Raw genomic sequence first — 10,357 nt, forward strand, 5'->3', positions numbered from 1 at the left:
CAAAAATAAGTTATATATCAGCTCACAAAGAACCATTTAAATCCAACTAAAACATTATTCAAAATCATAAAAATCCTCAATAACCTTTAAATTCTAATATTTGAGACTCAAATCCACTTGAATTTCAATAATCTTTATTCTAACCATCTAATTAGACTTAAGTTTATAATAATTATCTAGAATATATGTGCTTAAAAATTTGATAAAAAATCCATAATTTTTTTAAAATATAGTCTTTTTTTATTCCACCATAAGCATGGTTATTGTCAAGGACAAAGACTCGATGAGGGAAAATATACACAAAAAGGCTATCTCGATATAATAAGTCAAAATATAAACAAGTAGGTATATTAAAAAGAAACTTGAATGGCTATTGCCACAAGACAAGAAACTAAAGACTCTTGAATCTGGACTAGAAGCAAGAAAGGAGTTGACAAGAGTGAAGAAGCCTTCACTCTTGTCTCTATATATACTATCTAACTAGGGGCTACGTGGCGACGTTCTATAGGACCTCCAATATGTGTTGACTTTGTAGGACACATGCCTTGACTTACAAGGCAAGTTTTTCTACGTGTGGGCCACATAGTTAGCTTGATCTTCAAGCTAACAACATGTGTGGCACATGGCCAACTTGTTGACCACGTTTCTAATCCAAAAAGTCAATTAAAGACACCTATGAAGTCAAAGCAGCGTCTAGGAAGTTTCTAGGAAGCTTCTATATTAAATATTATAGAATTAACTTACTTTTATCTACTTTTACTTACTTCTACCTATTTCTATATGTAATTATTAGCTTACATGATTATGGCCGTGACATTACCCCCTCTTCTAGAGACGAGTTTCACGAGGAGCGGTCATCATATGTTGAGGAAATCTATGATGCGACGAATTGTATTCGCCACATACTCTGATCTTTGTTCTCTTCGAAGATGATTGATAGGGCCTCTCAACCATCGGTAGTGTCCCATACCAGGGCGGGAAGACCACCCAGTTATTTGATCATTGTTGAGGCCTTCGTAACTTCCTTCGAATAGAATATTTGGAACACCATCAAGAGTTGTTCCTACCTCTAGCAAAATCACCAAACATCGGGAATCCCTTCCCAAATCATGATACCAAACGCGTTGTATCTCACCATCTATTCGAGGAAGAACATGTCGTTCTTGAAGATGTTCATCTCGATTGCGTCGTCTTGAAGATTGTGACAATCGTAATGTCTCGTCCGGCAGGTCAGCAAACAAAGGTTCTTGAGTTGAATCCGCAGGTTGTTGGCTCTCCATCTAATTAGCGTCACAAATGCAAAGAAGTTACAAACAAGGATAGAAAATTGAATGTTATCTTGCCTCAATCTTGTCTCTTTTATAAGAGAGATTTTCATCTTGGTTTCGATGGATGTCGTTGATGAAAAACTTTGACTTTAGCTGATGCATTTGCTAGATTCCTGGATGGCTTCCATGTGCGTTAACTAATATGATATCCGCGCCAATGAATAAGATATTCCAGCTTATTTCGGCACCGCCTTGAGTCTAATATCTCTTCCACCTCAAATTCTTCATTATTATCTACTTCTATAGGAGGCGGTGGCATTTGTCTTCTTCCTTGTATATCCATTGTCTTATATGGTTCAAAAAGAGACACGTGGAATATAAGATGGATCTTCATTGACTCCGGTAGATGTAACCGATATGCAACTGGGTTGATCTGTTCAGAAACAGAAAAGGGGCCAAGCCTACGATAGTCCAACTTGTCACAAGGTCGAGTAGTCTTGATATTGCGACGAAGTAGCCATACCTTATCACCTACGTTGAGTTGTAGTTGCTCCTTACGATATAGATCTGCGTTTATCTTTTGTCGTTCTTGAGCTTCCTTCAATTGTGTCTTCATTATTGCATGTAACTCTGACAACCGATTTGCCATATCTTTTGCTGCAGGATTATCAACTTTTGAAAAATCAAAAGTATCAAGTTGTGGATGATAGCCATAATTGGCAAAGAAAGGTGTTTGTTGCGTAGAAGAATGTACCGTATTATTATAAGCAAACTCTGCCAATGGCAGAAGGATTATCCAATCATCTTATTGGTAGTTGATAGTACACCTTAAATACTGCTCCAAGACTTGGTTTACACGCTCTGTTTGTCCATCAGTTTCAGGATGGAGAGCCGAAGATAGCTTTATGTCCACTTTTAAAATCTTGAAAAGGGTCCTCCAGAATCTTGACACAAATTGAGTTCCCCTATCCGATATGATATCTTTAGGTAATCCATGATAGCGATAGATATTATCAATGAAAAGCTTAGCTGTTTCTTCACCTGTGATAGATTTTGTACATGGCACAAAGTGTGCCATCTTGGTGAAATAATCTACTATCACAAATATAGAATCATAAGATCTTGAGCTTGGAAGATCTGTGATGAAATCCATAGAAATAGAAGACTATGGTTGTTTTGGTATAGGTAATGGCTGAAGAAGTCCATAAGGTCGATGATGAGGAATTTTTGATCTTAAACAAATATCACATGATTGTACAAAGTCTTTGACTGACTTCCACATTTGTGGCCACCAAAAATCTATTGATATGAGTTCCAAAGTCTTATTATATCCAAAGTGCCCTACTGTTGGAAAGTCATGACGTGCTTGAAGAACACGTAAACATGCTTCTCCTTCTGGAACATATAGGCGTCCTTCAAAATATAATAGATTATTCTTGAACTCGAACTTAGAAGGATCATGAGACTTGGAAGAATTATTCTCGATATCATGAACAAGAGGGTTTGAGGACATACTGGACTGGATTTGCTTGAGAAAAGTTGAATCAATAGTCAATGTTGATTTCATTGCTCGGAGATGAAATTGCTCCGGTTTCAAGAGGACCGTTCTTTGTTGCTCAAAAGCTGCATCTCTTTCTTTTGGTACAAAATAAGAACGTCTAGACAATGCATCCAACAAACCTTGTTGTTTTCCTGGTCGATAAGTGATAATGAACTCGAATCTTGACAAAGACATACTCCAACGAGCTTGACGACGATTCAACATGCGTGCTGACATGAAATACTCGAGGTTCTTGTGATCTGTATACATAGTGACTGGACTAGAAGCACCTTCTAGATAATGACGCCATTCTTGAAAGGAATCCACGATTGCAAGGAGTTCTTTATCGTGGATCTCATAATTGATCTCGGCTGCTGAGAATTTTCTTGAATGAAAAGCTATCAGATGAAGTTTGTCATCTGTTCCCATTTGTGATAAAACTGCACCCAAGGCAAAATCTGATGTATCTGTTTCCATAAAAAATGTCTTGGAAAAGTCAACACGATATAAGACTGGTGCAGAGACAAACGATGTCTTCAAGGCTTCAAATGCTGCTTCCGCTTCTTGATTCCATTGAAATTTATCTTTACTAGTCAAGCGTGTAAGTGGAGCTACAACTCGTGAGAAATCTTTGATGAAGATCCGATAGTAATTGACAAATCCCAAGAAACATTGGACATCTCTTACTGTCTTGGAATCTTCCAATCCATGATTGTTTGGACTTTCTTAGAATCCATCATGAGACCATCATTTGAAATGATGTATCCTAAAAAGTCAACTTGAGTAGTGTGAAATACACAATTTTCCATCTTAGCGTACAATCTTGCATCTCTAAGTTTTTGTAATACTTAACGAACATGTATTTCATGTTCTTCGACATTGTTAGAATAGATCAGGATATCGTCTAGGTAGCAGATGACAAAATTGTCTAAAAATTCATGAAATACATCATTCATGAGATGTTGAAAAGCAGCTGGTGCATTCGTGAGTCCAAAGGGCATGACATTATATTCGAAATGTCCATACCTGGTTCGAAATGCAGTCTTCCATTCATCTCCTTCTTTGATCCGTACTAGATTATATGCTCTTCTTAGATCTATTTTTGTATAGATCTTAGCTTGATTCAACTGGTCAAGGAGTCCTGATATCAAAGGTAATGGATACCTGTTCTTGATTGTGATCTTGTTGAGTCCTCGATAATCAACACACATTCGTAAAGATCCATCTTTTTTCTTTACGAATAGAATTGGAGCTAATGCTGGAGATTTTGAATGGCGTATGAAATTCTTTGCTAAATTCTCGTCAATATATGTCTTGAGTTCAGCCATCTCATCTTGCGATAAACTGTAAATTGGTCCAAATGGTGGCTGAGTTCCTTCCTTGAGGTCGATTGAACAATCATATGGACGATGCTCAGGAAGAATATCTGCATTCTTTTTCTCAAAAAACGTCTTGATACTCCTGATATTGACTTGGAATGCCACTTGAAGTCTTTACGTTTTCAGAAATAGGTGCAGCATAAATAGCAAAAGTTGATCCTTCTTTTGCTGCGTGTATAAATGCTTTTGCACCTATCAGTACGGGTTTTACTGTACTAGACTTATAATTTTTTACTTGGTTCGTAGAACTATTAATAACGCTTTTGAAAAAGTCAAGTTTACGCGAATTCCAATCTATTCGAGGGTTATATTTTTCTAGCCAGGATAAACCTAAAATAACTGGATTGGACGGGGATTTAATTATGTTAAAAGCTATGTAGCTATCATGACCGTCTATTGTTACTTTTATAGGATGAGTTTCATGAGTGACATCTCCAGAAGACAAGGGACGACCATCTATGACTTCTACATGTACTGGTTTAGGTTTCTGTACAAAGGGTATTTTACGGCTTTTAACAAATTGTTCATCTAAAAAACATGTTGAGGCTCCCGAATCTAATAAAGCAGAGGCTTTGTAATTCTTAGGTCCTAAATATAATTCTATTATAAAACAAAGAGAGGGTTCTGAGGAGAGGATAGGACCTTCATTAGGAATTGTACAAGGTTCCAGCTGCACGATCCCTATTGTAGCTGGACGAATCCGTTTTTCGACATGTTGTCTTCTTTGACCGTCGTACCCCTCATTTTATAGTTGCGTCGTTTCTTTGGACAATGTTGAGCAGTGTGCTTAGGTTCTCCGCAATATAAACATAATCCTTCTTGACGACGACGAATCTTTTCTTGCTCAGTTAGGGGTTTAAAACGTACCGCGTCAATTTGCATGTCTTCTACTTCCAAATGTACGTTTGGCAAAGATGTTGATGTTGCCATTGAGTAATAACGTTGAGGTTCCCATGAATGATTCTCAGATCGAAATTCGAAAAGTCGATTATCATATTTTACCGCAAAATCGATTGCTTGACTCAAAGTTTGAGGATCATGTAAGTTGAGCATCAATTTCTTTACTTCGTATTGTAATCCATAAAGAAATTGACTAATGAGTGCAGCATCATCCCACTTGATGTCAATTGCAAGTTGTCAAAATTGTGAAGCATACACTGTTACTGAGCGATTTTCTTGTCGCAGAATTCGGATCTTATTTGTTGCAACACGAGTTGCATCGTGTTCACCATACATAGATCGAAACTCCGCCAAAAAAGCTTCCAAATTGTCCAATATTGGATTTTGTTGTTCAAGAAAAGACGAAAACCATGATAATGCAGAACCAGAAAGTAGAATGCTAATAAACCTGACTTATGATCCTGGAGTTGGATAGCTTTGCGGTTGAAGTTCAATTGCCAATTGTACTTGATTGATGAATCCTCGAAACTTAGATCTCGTACCATCAAATTTCTTGGGTAAGGCAATTCTTGGTTCTCTAGTGCTTACAAGGTGTTGTACAATTGGAGAAGGAACGTGATTTGTTGTAGATGTTGAAGCAGCTCCGATCATCTCTATATCCCCACTTTCTGCTATTCTTGTTCTTTCATGTGTTGGTGAATTGAGTTGATGCATCGCAAGCATTAACTCCCTCATTTGCTCTTGCATTTGTGCCATTGCACTCTTCATTTCAACAAGCTATGCCATAATGACACTAAGAAAAATTTGTTTGATACTGCTCAAGACAAAAGAAAAGAAAGACTTGATAACAAAGAAGATACTAAGAACAATATCAGTTTAGAAGTGGGTAATCCGTAAACTTCTAATACGCTTATGTCTTATCAAGAGAAAGGGGTAATCCACTCTTACTCAAGAAAAACAAAGCTCTGATATTGTAAGTGTGCTCTTGTCAATCTGTCAAGGACAAAGACTCGATGAGGGAAAATATACACAAAAAGGCTATCTCGATATAATAAGTCAAAATATAAACAAGTAGATATATTAAAAAGAAACTTGAATGGCTATTGCCACAAGACAAGAAACTAAAGACTCTTGAATCTGGACTAGAAGCAAGAAAGGAGTTGACAAGAGTGAAGAAGCCTTCACTCTTGTCTCTATATATACTATCTAACTAGGGGCTACGTGGCGACGTTCTATAGGACCTCCAATATGTGTTGACTTTGTAGGACACATGCCTTGACTTACAAGGCAAGTTTTTCTACGTGTGGGCCACATAGTTAGCTTGATCTTCAAGCTAACAACATGTGTGGCACATGGCCAACTTGTTGACCACGTTTCTAATCCAAAAAGTCAATTAAAGACACCTATGAAGTCAAAGCAGCGTCTAGGAAGTTTCTAGGAAGCTTCTATATTAAATATTATAGAATTAACTTACTTTTATCTACTTTTACTTACTTCTACCTATTTCTATATGTAATTATTAGCTTACATGATTATGGCCATGACAGTCATTCAATACAACCTAAACCTTATAAAGCTCATACAAAGCCATTGTCCATTCAAACCACTATTAAAGAATGCTTAATAAAAATCTATTAACTATTTTTATATGTATTTTGGATAGGCCTATCTAAAATTATTACAAACACTTTATTTTTTTTAATGATAACATTAAAAGTAATAAGACATACAGATATTATATATAAATTCAAAAAGCTATTAATTTATTGGTTTAACATAAATACTTGTATATATTATTTTAAAATATACTATCATATTTTTTGATATCTTTATTTCAATTTTAGAATTAAATATCAAAATATTTATAATAAAAGAAATTAAAGATAAATAATTTATTTTAAGTAACTAAAAAAATAATTATAAAATTATATAGATTCAAAAATCATATTTATGGAATATTTTACCTCAATCCATGTTTGATCTATTCAATTTTTATATTTTCAATATTACTAATGAAGTGAAATAAAATCTTAATAACATACAAATGCTATGATTCTTCATATTACAATAGTTATTTTTTTTTAAAGTAGTTTTTGTTAAAGAAGACTATCTGAAGAATAATCATACTACTTTCAATGCATAAACATAAAATTTAAGAGAAAATTCATTTAGACTGTAAATTTTTTTGTGGATTTTTTTTTATTAGCACCATTTCTACATGCTTATACAATGCTATAAACTAATCATGAATGATCTTTAAAAAAAAAGCTTTACAATTAACTTGTAAAATATGCAATATAATATAATTTTAATTTTTATTTCTACAAATAAGTTAAAACTTTGCATATTCTCTTTTGTATATATAATAAAAATCATAACCTAAAAGATTTTTAGACAATGAAGCCTACTTTAAAAGATCATGGCTTAAAAGCCTAACAAAGATATCTTTTTTGATGAAATCAAACTTGTAATTTGGAAGTCTTGGCCTTTGGAGATAGCATTAAATGAATCAAATCAAATTTTCAATTATGACAACTATACATATGATGTTTTGAGATCTCTATAACATTATGGATACTTTTAACAAAATTTGAAAATCTTGTCCAAATTTTTGTAAAAAACCACTTTTAAAGGATGGACCTAACACAAATTCAAAGGGACATTATCATTCATGCCAACTTGGAAAAAAGTGAATCATACTTCACTTTTTTTTTCTTCTTATAACTTTTTGTCTGATTTTCTTTAGTGCAAAGCCAACCAAGAGGGAAATTTCAATTTAACCCAATGGAAAGTTTGGAAAATTTGTGACCTAAAGATCCCTTTCAGACACTTGCAGCAAAACTTTTGTGTTAGAGAACAACGTTAAGAATCATTCTCATCTAGAGTTACCAAACCACCAACAGTATGAACTGATGACAAAACAATGTAAACCATGACCATCGAACTCGCAAAATTTTATAAAACATGAAAGACTGTATATTTGTTTACTCATTTTTGTCATTCTTCACAGGATTTCAGACATGCACACTTTGCAGGAAACAGAAAAATCAACGCACTTTCCACTCATCTTCATCTCATCGTTCTCCTCCTCCTACAGTAGTAATAGTAGTTGGTGGTGGTCATGGTGGTGTTGTTGAGGGTGATGCTTCAAAGCTGTGGACCTTGATGCTTCCCCATCACCGAACTCAACCCATCTGGCTCTTTCAGCATATCTGTGGCTGCAGCAAAGCACTGACTCACTGACTCGCTTACTTATTCAATGCCAAGCATGTGTTTGTTTTGTGGCGATGCTGCTGCTAGTTGGCTGCACTGGACAGGGCCCCACGCCATGAAAAGAATCCACAGCAGCTAAGACAATCGCCAACCTGGAAGCATGGATCCTTCCATTTCCAGGCAACTAGTGACACGCCCTGTGCTCCTGGGTTTTAGGGCATTTGTGCTTTCAGGGCTTCCTCTCGCTCACTTCATCGCTTGCTCTCGCTCTGTCCGTCCATCTGTCTGTCTGTCTGTCTATCTATCTGTCTCCGCGGATGCCAGTGTGTATGATGAGGTAAGGAAGGTAGCAAGCAATCGAGGAGGGTGGGCGGGAGAGAAGAAGATCTGAACAAGAGGGAGAGATATGTGACAACTGCGCGTGAGCAGAGGGAGTTGGTGCTGATGCTGGATTGCTGACGAACTCAGAATCTGATTGCGCACTGTTCCGCGCATCAGTCTGTCCCCAGGCTTTTAGTCAAAATATCACCACCCCTCCCCCGTCTTCATCGATTGTCGTGCCTTTTAGCCAGGTGCGGAGTCGTCGAGCCTCTCCTAGCCTCAACCGGAGCCATGCCCTCACCTTGGCCGATGCGTCAACCTTGTCCTCTAGCCCAAAGATCAGCCCCGTCCTGAAAAGCGTTTGTCCGTCTCTCTACCTACGCATTGATGCGTAATACTTTTCGTAAAAAAGTGCCATTCAATGAGTATATTCTAAAAATGGGTTAGCCATGAGGTGGGTCAGGGCTGGTTTCAACTCCCTTACCACGGGATGTAATGGACCATTGCCACCTCATTGGCATTAATTTCACCCGCACTCACACTCTCGTTTGCATTCGAAATGCATTTGCAGCACCTTCACTGTATTTAAACCCCTTCTGCTCCCGAAGTAGATGAACTTGGATAAACACTATAAATAGGCATATGGTGACGAAAAGGTAAAAACGGACACCAGTACTTAGAACAAGTCTCTCTTATTACTGTCCTTTTGCGTTTTGACATTAGTGGGTGGTTGCTAGTAACTGCTACAGAACGATGTCTTAGATATTTGGACCCCATGCATTGGAGTATCTAAGAATTTTCCATATTTTTGTTATTACTTACCAGGACTAATCTATCACGCTGTACCATTTGAACACGAAGATGAAAAGCAAATATGATGCTGAGCTTTTCTCGCTTGAAAGTGAGATAATTTGCACAGGAGATTGATGCCAGCCCCCCTCTAGCCCTGGTTTCCAGGAATCACCCCAGTTCGATGCAGGCCCATGCAGGTGAGTTACAGGAGAGAACATTCGGAGAGACACTGTTCAACCCCAGAATACATAACCAACACAATGACTGTGTTAACACGCTCCTCGAAGTCCGCCACGTCCAGCGCTAGGTCCCAGGCATGCAAAGACGTTTTCCTGGTGATGCGATTCGGAACTGTAATAATATAACTCTAGATTGGCAGGTCCGCAGTGAGTTTGGATCCGAAGCGAAGCGCTGTAATCAAGGCCCGCCAGCCCACGGTGCCGTCTCACGACAAGGGCTGCTTCGAAGCTTGGGGACCATGGTCTAGAGCTGGATTGTGCTGCAGGTCATTAATGAAGCGCGTCCGCTGGGAGAGTGCAAGCGCCGGGGGGATGACGAGGGGCTGGCGCGGCGTTGATGGCGCTGCCGCAGCGTCATCAGCTCCGCAGGACCACAGCTTGTGTTATTGGCACCCATTCTAGAAAATTCATTCTTATTTATATTTAGTTTGCTTACAATATGAGCATTTTGTACCAGTGTTGTACCTTTTCTCTTACTTTGTAATTGCTGCTGCGTATGAGTCCCCGAACTGTTTGTAATGATCCACAGTTTGATAGTTTTGTTCTGTGGAATAATGAACTGCAAATAGATTTGGTTGAACCTGTAGATCTTGAGTCTGTTGATTGACCTTGCTCTTCTAGAGCCTCAATTATTTCTAATGTTTTTTTTTCCGACATTTTTCTATATAAAGAAATTGTCCCTAAATAGTGCTCGTGACATTCTTC

This window comes from Physcomitrium patens, chromosome 1 (genome assembly GCF_059467195.1).
Source record: "Physcomitrium patens ecotype Gransden chromosome 1, ASM5946719v1, whole genome shotgun sequence".
NCBI classification, from domain to species: Eukaryota; Viridiplantae; Streptophyta; class Bryopsida; order Funariales; family Funariaceae; genus Physcomitrium; species Physcomitrium patens.